The sequence below is a fragment of the Ambystoma mexicanum genome, chromosome 10 (genome assembly GCF_040938575.1).
Source record: "Ambystoma mexicanum isolate Mex_15411 chromosome 10, UKY_AmexF1_1, whole genome shotgun sequence".
NCBI lineage: Eukaryota > Metazoa > Chordata > Amphibia > Caudata > Ambystomatidae > Ambystoma > Ambystoma mexicanum.
Genome location: NC_090932.1, coordinates 597,213,996 through 597,230,496, shown reverse-complemented (window position 1 = coordinate 597,230,496; position 16,501 = coordinate 597,213,996). Strand labels below are relative to the sequence as shown.

Below are 16,501 nucleotides of genomic sequence, written 5' to 3'. Positions count from 1 at the left end.
GAGAAAAAGGGGGAACTGGCGTTAATTGGTGGTCTGTGGTGTCGTAATTATATGACGCAAAAAAGAGTCCCCACAAATTTTATAGTGGAACTATTGGAATTGGTGCTCACTAACAATTTGTTTGAATTTGATGATACCTTTCACCTACAAATCTGTGGTACAGCAATGGGGGAAGCTTTTGCTCCCAGCATGGCTGTAATCTTTATGGCCGAATATGAATACAACTATGTACTAAACAACTCTAACCCATTTCTTGACAACATTATGTTATGGCATCGTTATATTGACGACATTATCTATATTTGGAATGGAGATAGCAACCTCACAGACTTTTACAACTGGATTAACAGCTGCATAGAAGAGATCAAGTTCACCATAAACAGCAGTAATGTGGCCATCAATTTCCTGGACCTCACAATCAAACCTAAAAATAACAAACTGGAATGTACTATGTTTAAAAAAGAGACAGACTGAAACACTGTTTTGCATTATAAAAGTAATCATCCTAAAAATCTGAGGGATAACCTCCCTTATGGCCAATTTTTAAGAGTACGAAGGAACTGTACAGACATCGCAGAATTCAAAAGCCATGCGTCAGTAATACAGGATAAATTGACATCAAGAGGCTACCCGAAGAAACTGTTAAAAGACACACAAAAGAGGGCAAGATTTACGCCCAGAGAAACACTACTCTCACATAAAACACAGGACACTCTCAAAGAATACATCATGACGTGTGTGACAACATTCAGACCTAATACTACCAAACTCAAAGGCATGATAAGAAAATTCAGGTCTTTGGTACAACTAAGTCTGACCAATGAACCAATACCTAGAATGGCATTAAAAAGATCTAAGAATCTCAAAGACATACTTACTCATGCTAGGATGAGCAAAAGCAACACCAGATCTTCCATGTGGAATCTAAGAGAAATCAATGGTCATCATCCATGCGGTAACTGCGCAGCATGCAAATTGACAAGAAAAATTAACTCTTTCTACATGGGGAGTAAGGAATGGAAATTACGCCACTTCTCGAACTGTAAATCATGCAACATCATTTACATCATTGAATGCCCTTGTGGACTACGTTACGTGGGCCAGACCTCCAGACCCATCCATACAAGAATTGGCAAGCACAGATCAAGAATTTGGTGCAAAACTCACTCAGCTCCACTTGTGTCGCACTTCCTCGAATTCCAGCATGGTCCAGACAATTTTGTATGGTGGGTGGTTGACAAAGTACGCAACACTAGCAACACTACAAACTCTTTGAACTTCAAGGGATACTGGTGGATGTTTAAACTTAAATCAATATCCGCAGGACTTAATGAGGCACAACCATCTGGCCCATGCACTTGATCACTTCCACACATCCTACTGCCCCTCTCAGCCTCCTTACAGTGTAAGGATGCAGCGGCACCTTGATGTTTGCCCAATGAAACCTACACAGTTGCGCATCCAGCCCGCAGTGACGGACAGCCTGCCCTTTGTTCAGTTTACTGCACAACTCATATACATGCTTTGAATGAGCCAGAGACACCTGAACATCTTTGGTTGATAGATTGCCTTATTCAGTCTCCTCACATGGTAAGGAGTCAGTGGCATTTTGTATTTCCACCAGGCACCCATACAGATAAGTGGCCAGCCCGAAGTAACATACTGCCCTCTATTCAGGCACAGCTTTATTCACAATAATGCCCATCCCTTAAACGTGCTCTACATTAGCCTGAGGCATTGTCAGTTTACACATTCAGTGTAACTTCTCCCGCTGTCAATTTGTAGGTGGTTGACAGCATGCCTATGCTGCCTCGCAATCTTTATCAGATACTCCGTCCAGTACCAGAGTCCTACCCACCGCCCACACTACACCATTATGCAGTGTAAATCAAGGGTGATACTGCCCTACATACAAGCAATGTCAGGCTAACCAGGCTTCTACACATACAACCTTTTTGGGCATAGCCTCATCCACGTTCAGTTGAGCCTCGAGCCGCATTTACTATTCTTTCCACACATACAGCACGAGTAACGTTGGTTGAACTCTTGCTACGCTCACCCCCGATGTGTTTCCCTCGTTCCCATGACTAAGGGACGGGTTCCAAGCAGGACGCATATGCAAAAGGAAACCGCTGTTCCCTTTTTGCACATGCGCAATCCCCCGACACACACAGCTCCATTTTGCGAGTGTCGGAGCTCCAGGACACACGCCTTTCCGCAGGGATCTTTGAGATTACAGATTGTGGTAAGAGCACAGTTCAGGCTCCCAAGGACATTCTGGCAGGCCATCCTTTACTAAAATGGCTTTCGCTCTATACTTTCTTTTCCTTCTTTTCCATGCAGATACACGCCGGTTTTTCTGCTTGAGATTTATGAATCCTGCTACCTAGCACAGAATCCAGCTCATACACACATTAAGTGCCCTTTAGTGAAGAAAACTGCCCCAAGTACACCGCATACCATGACCTGTAAGTACTTGTTGTTACGAACTAAATTTTAGGGCACTGCATTTTTACTGTTTACACTAGTGTACCTCGTTGCACCCAGATGCCATTCTCAGACAGACATATTTCCTTCTGACTCCAGATCCATCCCACCATTGTGAAAACGTGTGGATTAGAGACACCCTGTTTGTGTTACGCACCATTACCAACTACTAGCCAGAAGGCGCTCACCTAGGACCCAGCCCCTTGTAAGGTCAGTGAAGGACCAGAAATCTATGAAAACTAGCTATTCAATTTATAATTTTTTTGTTTCTGTGTATAGCACATCTAAAACACCAACTGCGCTCTGCAGTCCTTTTAAAACAATTCTTTTAATCTACCTCCCCTTCACATTTTGTAGGACAGACCACACCTTGGCTCCAGAAGAAGGCTGTTACCTACACAAAGCCAAAACGTCTGAGGACCAGTGCACCATCAGGTGCCCCTGTGTCCCACTTTTAGAACTTTGAATGATGATTCATTTTAATGACGTCGACCTACCGTAGGGTCACCCTTAGCCTGGCTTTGGCAGACCTATCCAAGGTCTTTCATCTAGAGTAGCGTCTTTCAAATAGAGCATATGCTCATCCTGGTTGTTAACATCGGTCAAAGACTATAATGTACCACTAGGATACCAACATGTATTAGAATATTATACATGTATGTGTATTCCTGTTCTTATTTGCTATGAGATGCATATCCTTGTACTCATTTTATTTTCTTGGATGATGTAAGAAGTTTTGTGGACTATTTCTTTTTGTACTCACTGTCCACTGTTGTTCTTTTGCATGGGAATTGCATACCTTTATAGAGGGAAATAGCTAAACTATCCCGCGACTACTCAAAATAATAAATGTGGCAGCAATATATAAAAAGCTGCACTAGATATTACTAAAACAAGAGTGCATGTTTGTTTAGTGTACATCTATCCAGGACTAGGCAAAAAGTAGTGTTTGTCGTGGATTTGTACTACACAGTTGAATCAATTTGCATTGAAATGAGTTGCAGCTTTTGACTATCACACCCTTAGTATAAACCCAGTGAAGGCGAGGAAGGCTGCGGCTGCTAAAGTGGGCGTGCATGGTGAACACTTAGGAGTCCAAAGTGTGTGGGATAGGACGGCTAGAGAGCACTTAATGGGTTTGGAGTCCACGTCTGTACGTGGTCGCCAAAGTTCTTATGATGAGAATCAAAGTGGAGCCTTTAGCGAATGAGGTTGTGACTTGTCAGCCCTGAGAGTGGGTTAGAGGCCGTCTGCCAGGGTTAGCAGAGCCTCCAGGGGTCTACTTTGGGATCTGTGTTTAGCACGGACCCATGAGTAATACTTCGGTGTTCTATGGTGTGTGGAGGTTGACTCCGTGAACAGAAGATTCCACCGTGAGTGACATTTACAACCGTGGTTTTAAAATTGCCTAGAAATGTAGGCAAGGCCGTGACTATTATCTGGCTGGGTACGTGTTGGCAAGTGTGGCAGGTCAGTGTCTAAACTGATCTATAAGGGAGAAAGCTGTTGGCACTATGCGCTAGTGAAAGAGTGATCGTAGTGCAAGAATATGATACGTTTCCAAAAAAAACAATTTCAACACAGTGTTGTGTTGCTAATCGAAGGAAAATAGATTTCTAAAGCTGGTGGTTAGGGGGCTCTATAACCGAGAATAATTATCAGACCGTTTCCCGATCTTACCTGTTGCCTTTTCGTAGCGACTTCTACAATGACTGTGCAGCACGAACACAGTCCTCGTTCTGAATTCCCTGTGTGCGCACGTGCATATAGGAAGCATCTGGAGGTGACAGCGCATGCGCAGGGGTAGGAAAGTAGTGTTCCATCTGAGAGTGGAAATGCAGGCGCATGCGCATTGCTCCTATTGATGTCTACTCTGTGCCTTCTTATGCCTGGGGCCAGGAGAAGTAGCGGTCAGATTAAATCAAAGCTAGTTGGCCAGTTGACTTGAAACAGTTTAAAGTGTTAAGTTAGAAGGAATGAGCCTGTTATGTATATGCAGTGCGGTATCCTAAATCATGAATTAAGGATAAATGATAAGGTGCCCTAGCTGGGGCTCTGGAAGCAAAAGTAGGGGACCTAATGGTAGAATGTCTGATTGGGGACAGGTATCATGGCCAAGGTGGAGGTTCAGGGGGAAGCCAAAACCAAGGATCATGAAAGGAATTGATAGCATAGTGCCAGGAAGCAAAATTACTCTAAAGAATAAAGGGGCCCTAGCTGGGGCTCTGGAAGCAAAAGTAAGGGACCTAATTGTAGAATGTCTGAATGGGGACGGGTAGCACAGCCATGGTGGAGGTTCAGGGGGAAACCAAAACCAGGGGACATGAAAGTGAATTGAAGGCATAATGCCAGGAAGCAAAATTACTGCTAGTACTTAGCATGTGGAAAGGGGGCAAGAAAGCCCTTAATGGATGCAGTGCAAGGGGAACCTAGTCAATTATGGAGCTTTTGGAGCTTCATTTTCAAACTGATTTAATCACATCATAAAAAGACATTAAAATCATGGTCCGAATTGAGCCCATTTTTGGTACATCTGAATTGACAAATCATTTTCACCTCTTCTACCGTAGTTTGCGTTCTCCGTCTCCGCCTCTTGGTCCACATCTGATAGTTCGTAGCCCAATGAAGCGGATCTGTCTTTTGTCATCCATTTGATGCTGTTTCTGCCAGTGACTTGTTAGGGGTAGTTTAGGGTCCTGTGAGTGAATGTTATTTACGTGTTCGCTTATTCTCACACATAGTTCCCTAATGGTACTCCCAACGTAGATCTTTTTGCATACACACACAATGGCATAGATTGTAAATTTGGTCCTGCAGTTTATGTGATCTAATATTATGTACTCTTTGTAGTTGAAAAATGTTGTGTTTGTCGTTCTTTTGGCATAGGGGCACATTGAGCAGGTACCACATTTGGTGAACCCGACTAGTGACCTGTTCTTCAACCAGTTTGTTTCTGGTCTCTTCTGTTGTGGCATGTAGAAAGGGTGCAGTCGCTACGAAAAGGCAACAGGTAAGATCGGGAAACGGCCCGATAATTATTCTCGGTTATAGAGCACACTAACCACCCGCTTTAGAAATGTATTTTCCTTCCATTAGCAACAGAACACTGTTGAAATTGGTTTTTGTTGGAAACTTATCATATTCTTGCACTACGATCACTCTTTCACTAGGGCATAGTACCAACAGCTTTCTCCCCTATAGATCAGTTTAGACACTGACCTGCCACTCAGTTAGCTAGAGGCCTTGCCTGCTATGGTAAACACTCACCAACACGTACCTAGCCAGATAATAGTCACGGCCTTACCTTCATTTCTAGGCAATTTTAAAACCGCGGTTATAAATGTCACTCACAGTGGAATCTTCTGTTCACAGAGTCAACCTCCACACACCATAGAACACCGAAGTATTACTCATAGGTCCGCCCTAAACACAGATCCCAGAGAAGACCTCTGGAGGCTCTACTAACCCTGGCAGACAGCCTCTAACCCACTCTCAGGGCTGACAAGTCACAGCCTCATTCGCTAAAGGCTCCACTTTGATTCTCTTCATAAGAACATTGGCTACCACGTACAGACGTGGACTCCAAACCCATTAGGTGCTCTCTAGCCGTCCTATACCACACAATTCGGACTCCTAAGTGTTCACCAGGCACGCACACTTTAGCAGCCTTCCTCGCCTTCACTGGCCACCACACTGCCCAACCCAGCTTAGTTTTTCGCACTCCAACGATGACTAGGAATTTCCTTTCAATTCCTGTCTTTTCAACCCTCAGCCTCTAGAACCTATGCTGAATACCCTCAGACCTTGCCATCCGGCGTTACACACTTTCAGTGGGAGAATACACTCCCCCACATACCCGACCTGGTAAGAACCACTGAGACTACATTGTAGTGTTTTTCTCTCTACTCTTTTTTTACGACACCACAGACCACAAATTAATGCCAATTCCCCTGTTTTCTCCTTTCTTTTCTCCCCGTCCAACTATGTTCCTTCCTTCACTTGTTCAATTCTGTAACCATGGTGAATGCAATACACTGTTTGTCTTGTCTCCAACTCCCAATATGATTTAATCGTTGTTAAAACGCACACCATGTCACTTTGCCACTATCTTTCACAAATGGGTGTAAATATAATGCCTTGTCTCAACATGTAATACAACGGCATGATTGAACCTCTTTGCATCCCATTGTAAACAATAACAGCCTTGAGAAAGACCTGTATGGGTTGAAACATGTGTCAGCTGACCACTTGTTCTAGACACTATTGTCTATACTAAAATTAAAAATATACTGCACAGCAACAAGCATCAGAACCTTATTAAAGGGTCACTCAAACAACCTTTTTATTGCAAGGTAACCAGGACTATTTTCTCCAAAGGAGGTATCGGGTTTACCTCTCATTACCCGTGACCTTGCAAAGATACTACCACATGTTACAATCAAAAACAAAGCCCAGCACTGGAGTGTTCATATTCTGGAACCCATTCTCTACACTGTCTCCTAAAAATTAAGAGGGGTCTGCGCCCGGAAGAGGGGGACCCAGGGGTAAAGCCATCACCTGAGAAAGATTGGTGAATACTGGAAAAGCCATAGTGAACCCGGTGGGGGGAGGCTGAAGCCAAAGTGAACCCAGTGGAGGGAGGCTGAAAGCAAAGAGGGGTCTGCGCCCGGAAGAGGGCGACCCATGGGTGAAGCCATCACCCGAGAGATATATAGAACAGAACTTTATGTTTGTTAGTTGTTTTGTGAACCTATCAGGCCCTCAGAAACAGGAAACTCAACACTGAAGGCCTTGATATTGATAAGGACTGTTTTGGGATCCTAGTCCGGAAGAGGGGGGCCTAGGGATGAAGAATCCTCACCCTAAGTGAAACCAAGAAATGAACTTTCATTTTGTTGAAGGAACTTTTGTTATTTGAAAACGTCAGACCCTCGAAGGCAAGACTCTTTGAAAATAAGCAAGACTTGGCCATTGACGCTCCTGATAAACTTGAACAGAACTGTCATCTTGTGCTGGGGAAGCTTGAGACTTTACTGTGCTCCAAGACCCAACTTTACCCCATGCTCAAAACATGGGGAAGGGAGACCCAATCTACCGCATCCTGACATATTATTTGTAAACACTTCTTTCTTTTCTTGAAAACTAACCCACACCCTTTTTGGATTAGTTGTAAGGTTTGGCAATAGGTTTCTTAGTATAGGCCCCTTTTATATTTGACACAACGCCACTTCGACTGCCTTACTTTCATTTGATGGTCCACGTTTGCTCCCATCTTAGATTTAGATTTAGATTAGGTGTTTTTCCAACCCGCGTACAATTTAATAAACACCCTTGAACTGTGATCACTTGAGTCTGTCTTTACTGTTGCCACCATGCGTTCCTTACAGGGCGCATGAAGAGTGAATGAGGTGGCTAGGAAAGAAGTGGGCCTGTGAAATGAGAGTTAGGGTGCAAAATAGAGAGTAATGATGCAAAGAGGGAGATTGAAGAAGCAAGGGATGTAGATGCCAGGTCACAGGCAGTACACAAGAGCTTTTTGCAAACATATTTCAATACTAGCTACGTCCAAAGAAAACCAAGGCCTGTCTCAATAATATATGCCAGCATTGCCCTGTTACACATTTTCACTTTGCCAGTTGTGGTGAATTCCCTGAACTCTGTATACTGACATGGGAGTAGCAGTCTGCTACAGACAGGGCTTGTGCGAGCGCTGCCCAATATGCCTCCCTGAGGGTGAAGGAGGTGGGTTCCCTTAGGCCTGCTGGCCTCCTTAATATGGTAATATTGAAGCATAGAAAGACCAAACCATGTGGTCATGGCTCCCAAAAGCCTTAACCCTCCAACGACAAAGATAGCCATCCACGATCCCACAACACCCCCCTGAGATGGTTACCCGACTTGATATGAAACAACAAACGATCAGAATGTGCTCAATTCCTTTCTATGCTGGAGCAGGAAATTGATGAAGCATTGGTCATCCATCAAGTTGTCCACATTATCATATGTGGAGACTTGAACGCTCAGGAACAAAAAAAAGGAGGAGATAGAAGTACAACGTCTTCCAAGAAAACGCCTTTTGAATTACGGGCCCCACAATGGCTGAAATTGATGAAGTCAAGAGGTTTCTTCAATCTTGCTCAGTCTTTCCCAACCCGAGCCATATCCCTTCTTGGGAAAGAGAAGAGCCCTGTTCAACGATTGATCACATGTTTGTGTCACAACCCTTTCTCCAATCATTTCTAACTTTTGATGTGGTGAGGACCTTGGCTAATGACCATAAGCTTCTTCAAACAACTTGGGCCTCAGTAAGTGCTCCTTATGCGAACATGTCCACTCGCATAGAATCTAACAACCAAGGGACCAGGTTAAAACTATCAGAGGGTGCTATTAAAACTCTGATAGCTAAAAACAACGATTTGGCTGAGAACAAAGATCTAACTCAGGTTGACTATACTCCTTTGTTAACAGCCTATAAAGTCCAGTCGTGGAAGCCAAAACACCAAGACTTGCAAATAAAGCACATCTTTGATAACACTGGTGGTAGATAGAAAGCATGAATTAAGGAGGTCCATGAGAAATGCCAAGAAACTAGACCCAAATTCCGCTTTAATTGCATTTACTGAGGCTAAAAAAGTATATAAAGCATGGCTGCGAGCTCATCGAAGTATATTATATCAACACGACGCAGAAAGCATTCTCATAGCCATGAATGGTAACCATGCCAAAGACTTTTGGTCTTTGCTTCGCTCCACATCAACTGGTCCTTTACCTTCTTTACAGAACGGAATTGGAGAACGAACTTGGGAGATCTACTTTACAAATCTTTTCTTACCACCTAATACCGAGATTTTAGGACCTAGGAGTTTAGATTTGCACTGGATATGACTAGACAGCAAGGCTGACATCCTTGACCTAATAAAAAAACTAAAAGCCTCCAGGGCCCCGGGTCCCGATGGTATATTAAATCTTGACCTGAAAACTCATCCTGAAGCCTGGGCCAGCTTATTGAGCAAGATTTTTGATCGATTTACAGACTCAAGAACGATTCCATCTTCTTGGAATACAGCAAATGTAATTCCCATCTATAAAAAGGGTAACAACGCTGATCCAGCTAATTATTGCCCTATTGCCCTTTTAGAGTCGATAGGTAAAGTGTTTGGATCTTTACTTCTTCGCCAATACATAACCTGGGCATCCAATGCCGCTTGCCAAGACCACCTGCAAACAGGATTCAAAAAGAACATGAGCGTAGACGCTAACATCCTTACCCTCAGTACCCTAAAAAGTAATGTTTTAGCAGGAAGACCTAGACTGTTTGTAGTTTTTGTGGACCTCTCCCAGGCCTTTGATCGAGTTGACATAGCTAGATTATGGTCGAAACTGTCTTTCTGGAATTGTCCAAAAAACATCCTGGAGCCAATACGAGCTTTATACTCCAACACCTCGATGCGAGTTCGCATAAACCACCAGGGGTCCCTCTCGGCGAAGATCAAAACAGCCAGAGGTGTGAAGCAGGGTTGTCCTTTGGCCCCAGTCTTGTTTTGGACCTATCTAGGTGATTTCCAGGACTCGGAAAAACGAATACGTTCCTTTCCCCCTAAAATAGATGGAGAGAAGATCGGTCGCTTACTCTACACTGACGACCTAATTCTTATAGACTTTACACCAATAGGCCTATAGCGTCAACTGAATAACCTACAGCAATATATGGCGGAGAACAACTTGGACATCAACGAAGGAAAAACCAAAATGATGATATTTGAAAAAACAATCACGAAAAAGGATAAGGTGATCCTTTGTTTGGGCTCAACTACAGTTGAAAGAGTAATCGACTTTAAATACTTAGGGGTAACCCTCGACAGTTCTGGGAAAGAAAAAGCCATGCAAAGCACCCTGCACAACACAACAAAAACACTCACTGCTCAAGGGAAAGCTATCGACATCAAGTATGGCCGCTTTTTGACTATTCCAGTTTGTGACTTCTATAAAAAAAAAAAAAGGTGATTCCGGTTCTACCTTATGGGGTGGATGCTATGCCTAATTTACCGACTGACCTCTGGCCAAAGTTGAAAGCAAACTTTTGGAGAACGGTGCTAGGTCTTCCTAAATCCACTCCATTAGCCTTGATCAGACGTGAACTCAGCCTCAAATCGCTAAAGACCACAGTAACCTGCCACGACTTATGCTATACAGGAAATGCAGATTGCCAGAGACTACCCACATTTACAAGCTGATCAACCAAGAAATGACAGACTCTTTCTGTGTCATGTTGACTAGATGGAAGACAGAGAATCTAGCTTTTTTAGCAGATGCAGAGAGTTCTGAGGAAGAACTTATAAACAACCCAATAAAAACCATAAAAAAGATAAAAGAACTTGATTGGATATTAACACTTGAAACTGCCAATAAAAACAAATTTACCAAACATCTCCCTCAGACTTTCAAAAAAATTGGAGGTCCTACAGAATTATATCAAACTATTCCCAAATAGACGGGCTCGAAATACCTTTATGAGAATTAGGCTGAATCTGCTCAAAGCCAAAGAAATCTTGGCAATTAGAGGACTAGCAGCGACAAATTTTTGCCACTTCTGCAATCACCCTTCGATCAAAGAAACTATTCGCAATCTGCTCCTGGTATGCCCAGCGACTCAAAATATCCGTCTCAAATATCTGCTTGGCACCTTATCGAGCTTTTCTGTTAGGGACGAAGACCTATGCTGGCAAAAACTGATAGGAGGGGACAGAACATCATAGCTATTGGTGACGGTCAACATCATGCAATACATAGTTAAGGAGCTGTTCCCCTTAATGCCTGCAATGCTGTAGTTACTCAGAAGAACTTTCTTGAATGAATTGCTACAAAAGCAGCAGAGGCCTTAAAGACTTAAAGATTTTGATAACCTCTCTGACTCAAGACAAATAGACATGATTTTCAACTTAATCGAATGAATGAAATGTTTATTTAATATCTTCTGCTTCTTTTTGTAAAAATCTATTTTTGGATTATATACAAATGAAAACTAAAATAAAAAAAGAAAGATTGGATGAACTACCATCCAAGAAAATTCCATATCTGGAAACCATGCTTGAATCCCTAAACTATGCAATCTTCCATAAAGTGATGGCAATAGTGCAACTGATCAGGGGAGCAATACCTAATTGTAAGGCAAATCATGAACTGGCAGTCTTCTCCAATGTGTGATTGGATGAGGCTCTGAGAAAAGAGCGCAACAGAGAAACCAGAGTCCAGACAATGCTCATGGAATGCTGCAACAGATTTCCTGGAGTCGGACTGGGGAGTCGGCGAGTTTGTTTGACGTGTGCCAGGAGTCCCTAGACCCCACTGACCTGGCAAGGAGTGCATGGGGTGGAACCGCGTGAACTTGATTTCTGTGCCCAAACACTTCCATGATAGTGCCAAACACTGGACTTACCTGAACTCCTTGTTTAGGCTTATTAGAGTACAGCTATGTTACCAATTACAGAATCAAGTCAATAACCATTTCATAATGGGAAGTAGTTGGAATGTTAAGAATAACCAGTAAAGTCTTCTAGTGTAAACATCCAGAGGGCTTAACATGTGGGAGGAAGGGAGGAAGTTCATCCCCTCTCAGAGAACTATGAAATGGGTTGGGAAAGCTCAGAGCTGGCGATGATCGCAGTGAAGGCAGACATGCTTGCCTTAGCTCACCATGCTACAAAGGAAGACTGTGAATGAGGAGGTACCTAGGAGCGGGAGAGCCTGGTGGAACCCTGAAACAATCTAGCAATGACTACAGCGCCATGGACTGAAAGTTATGTTCAAGGGAAGCCCTGGAAGGGAAGCCCAGTCCGGGGATTGAAGCATGTATGCCTCCTCACCTTGAAGGAACTAGAGATTTGCATATGTTGGACCTCCATCAGAAACCCCAAGGAACACATAGGAGAGACTTGCCCCTTGCAGGGGGAGCATTTAAATGCCTTGCCTAACAAGGACCCTGACAAGCGGGGATACATACCTATCACAACCAGTGGAACACACACAAGGTTCAAATCTGAGGAAAGACAAGGTGAAAAGGCTAAAATCTCAAGGTCTGGAGAGAGACCTAGCCACAACCTGAAAAACCCGGTCTAGAGAAAGACTGGCTAAGAAGCCAGAGAAGGTTAATTGCAAGTGGAATCCGTTAAAACCCAGAGGTTGGAGCTATAACCAGATGGGATTGGGTGGAGATTCCAAAGGTACAAGATTCAGATAATTACCTGTCTGGAGTACCAAACATGAGTCTGAGCGAAGACCTACAGCAGATCAGTGCAAATGTGATATGAAGGAAGATAAGTGCCACACCTGTGGTTGAAAGACCTGCCATAAAATGTGAAGTTCCAGAACGTATCACCAGAGTAGTTGAGGAGAATGGAAACTAATATGAATGCCTACCATCTGTAGGTGGAAACCTGGTAAGATAACTGTACAAAGGCCACCAGAGAGTCCCAAAAAATTGGGACCATCCAAACCAGTGGGGCTGGCGAGGAATACTTACCTGGGACTACTTTGGAGGCTATTTAAACCACGCCCGAAGAGCAGCACACGCTTCGCGTTATTCTGCATCCAGCAGCGTAACGCTCACTGTGCCTGCAAGTCTGCATCCAGTCTTCTGCCACGCCCGCCTCGAGTCCGGAGCTCCTAGAAAAAGGGGAGAGAAGGAGAAAAGGTTAGAACAAGAGCAATACCTTCGATCCCTACCTGAATTCCCGATCCATCGCGCCTTCGAGCTGGAAGAAAGAAGTTATTTTATGCGTGTCGCCTCGCCTGCAGCAGTGCCGCACTGAACTCACCGGCCTTCGCAGCATCTTCACATTCCACTGCATCCTTCTGCATGTTCCCGCTGCACTCTGGCACCTAAGGGGAAGACAAGAACAGCAAGGTGAGCCAAGGGAATACACAGAGGCAATATTAGATACCCCCCATAGACTTACCTGATTTTACCACCGGGGGTACTATTCCTCTTCACGGGTCGGCGCAGCTTCCACTGCATCCTCGCCGAACCCCGGCCCCTAAGGGTAAACAAAAGGACAGCAAGGTGAAACAAAGGTACAAATAAGGGGAAACCTCCTCACCACAATAGACTTACCTGATTTTACCACCGGAGGCATTATTCCCCGAGACTTCATATTTTCTCTAGGTGCCTGAATAAGGGAGAAAGCAACAGGTTACATATTGACATTATTTTATCGAACTGTGTTGGATAATACAAATCATTACCGGTAGCCACGAGGAACTCTTTGCTAGGTTCAAGCTGCAACCTGCAAGGAATCGGACAAGAGTGAAAGTGAGACATTTGAACTCTTACGAACTACATACTTACGGCGTCTTGCCGGGAATCTCAGAGTCAATATTGTTCTGGAACTCACCAATTCCTTCGAGCCAGTGAAGCAACTGGTTATCAACGCGCCCCTGCGCTCAATGCAGGATGGAGAGCTCATCTTTCCAAACCATCAGGTGAGACTATAAGAGGGGACATCAAAGGTGATCAGTGGGGAGAACAGCGGAGTGGGGGAGGGTTAACGCTCAACTCCACGGGTGGTTAATTCCCTTTCTCCATTTGCAGAAGAATATTCCTACGGGCCAAGCAAACGAAGCTAGGTGGGCCAGTCCAGTCCGTCATCTCGGCACTATGCGTCACATTGGTGGAGGCCGCAGCTGTCCAGTTCAGATCGACGCCCCTGTGGGAGCCAGGTGAGCGTAACAAGTTGTCGCCAGACTTGTATACACTTACCGGCACCCAGCTTCCCTGGACCGGGAGCTAGGTGCCGGTAATATGTTCTTCCCGATTCCCATAGAGTTCTTTAGGACTCTATGGAAATGGGTACCATGGAAATACCGGCACCAGTAATAACCGTGCCAGTGCTTCCGTGAAAGTCTGTGGGCGGGTGCCGGTCCACCCAGCAAGTCAGACCTGCTGGGTGGGAGGGCACCCACCCACTAGACTACCCACCCACTAGACTTGTACTTTGACAGTCCAGAACCAACAGTGCCGGTAAGCTTACCGGCACCGTTGTTTTTGGACCGGCAACGTTGTAATGAAGTCCATTTTATTGGAGTGTTGTTGTTAATACAGGAACCTAATCATACATAAACATAGGCAATGGCTGCAGCATGCGCCATAGAAGTACAACATTTATAATCTTGTCATTTTGAATAGTACAATAATGAATGCTACCTTATCAGAGTTTTGAGTAATGTTAAACATGTAATAACTAGCTAACAATTCATGACTTACTACACACTTGTGCTAGATATGATATTATATGATATGATAGGTTTTTATCACGTGCTGTGTCATCTTGCTTCCAAAAGAAGCACGTTGCCCCTAAGCTATCCTCCCGAGACAAACAATACATATGAAGACCCACAATGCATACACATCAGAGGCACATACAGGGAAACTAAAGTAAGGAAGAAAGAAACAGCATCACCAAAATGTTTTAATAAAATAAAAGTTTATATTCATGTATACAAAGGAATTGTGTGTTTTGGCCTGCTTATTGACCCATGTATGTGCACCATGAACTGAGACCAAACCCTAAGGAAAGTACTTTAAGAAAATATGACAAGGTTAACGTCTAGCTATATAGCCCCTATTGAATTTTAATATTCTGAATGTCAGTGAACAAAACCACCTGGCCTAGATATGTCAGTGAATGAATGAATGATATTTTATTTATATCTTAATGTCCTGGACATAATCATCTTCATCGGGATAAGCTGTTTCAGTTGCCCATATCAATGAGGCGTCACTTCCCAGGAACTGGCCTCTGGTCTTACACATTGCTACGTGTGAGAGACAGTGTGCTGTCGGGATATCAATTTCTACAGCTACGAAGATCTTGGACTTCCCCATGCTGTACGGTAAAAGTGCACAAAGCATTCTCCTTCTGAATTTCGTCTTCCAACTTCTTTCATGTACTGGTATCAAATGATGTTTCCCCGATGTGCTGTGATGTCCAGGTAATCGTTTAGTTCATTGTCATCTTCATACATGCTTCTCTTGATTCTTAGTGTTTTCCTGTAGTTGGCTATAACTACATCCCTGAATGCATCGATATGGCTTTTCCTGCTGGAGGATTTTCAGGTATCCTGGTCCATGGTGCAGGCTTCCTCATCTGCGCCATTTGAGTGGACAAGAGTCTGGCAGCTCTTTCCTGGTCCTCGTGCATCTTTTCTCTGCTGCGTGCAAATTCCCATGCCAACCAGCCTGACGCTGGTCCGGTGTATGGCTGTATTGTAGACTTGGTACTTGTCCCTTGTGTTAGGACATGTGTGCTTGGCAATACAGTCTTTGTGGTTTAGTTCTTCAGTTCCTCTTGTAGTTTCCTCGCTCTTGCTATGTATGGGAATAACGAGTCTGCTATCAGTTGTGTTTGTGCAGAGAGTTTCTCTGAGCTGGCTTTTGTTTTCTCAAGAATTTCTAATATGACTGCTTCTGTTGGTTTTCCTCTTAATTCTTCTTGTTTTCTTACAATATCTGTTGTGAAGGTTTTTATGGCAGCAGTCTCTGCTTCTCTACTGCTTTGGTTCGAGGTTCTGCAGTCATTGACACTAGGCCTGTTTCATGTGCATTCAGTGTTTGTGTGCGTGTAGTTGTCAGTGATTTCACTTCCTTCATCTCGTGCCAACCCTGTCTCCGGCTTTTCTTATCATTTGTTACCTCAAGTGTGTGTGTATCATTGCTAATCACATTCATTTCAAGTTCATTCACTCCACCGTCAGATCTCCTAGGGACTGGAATTACTATATAAGATCTGGGTGCTTTTGTGGGTCTCATAGGTGTATCATCAGGTGGGTGCACTGAAATTGGAACGCTTCGTGCATCAATAAAGAATGCAGTTCTGATTGTTAATGACAGAAAAATAATGACAAATATAATGCATAAGTACATTATGGTTCTATGCGTTAGGCGACAGCATTTCCTTCCAGAGAAGCAAGGGTGCCTCTCTTCTTGTGGGAGGACCAGGTTGCTGCTCTGGACCCCCAT

At 43.9% G+C, this 16,501-nt stretch overlaps 1 protein-coding gene across 2 annotated transcripts in view; it reads left to right on the top strand.

The window, feature by feature from the left end:
- The window catches only part of SCG2 (secretogranin II), a 240,645-nt gene that overhangs the window by 88,142 nt on the left and 136,002 nt on the right, over window positions 1-16,501 (top strand). The window contains exon 2 of one of the 2 annotated variants that reach the window (XM_069618151.1): window positions 5,374-5,497. The exons of the other annotated variant lie outside the window; for it this stretch is intronic. The gene's annotated coding sequence lies outside the window, so the exon portion shown is untranslated. The remainder of the gene's footprint in view (window positions 1-5,373; window positions 5,498-16,501) is intronic. 2 annotated transcript variants of the gene reach the window in all.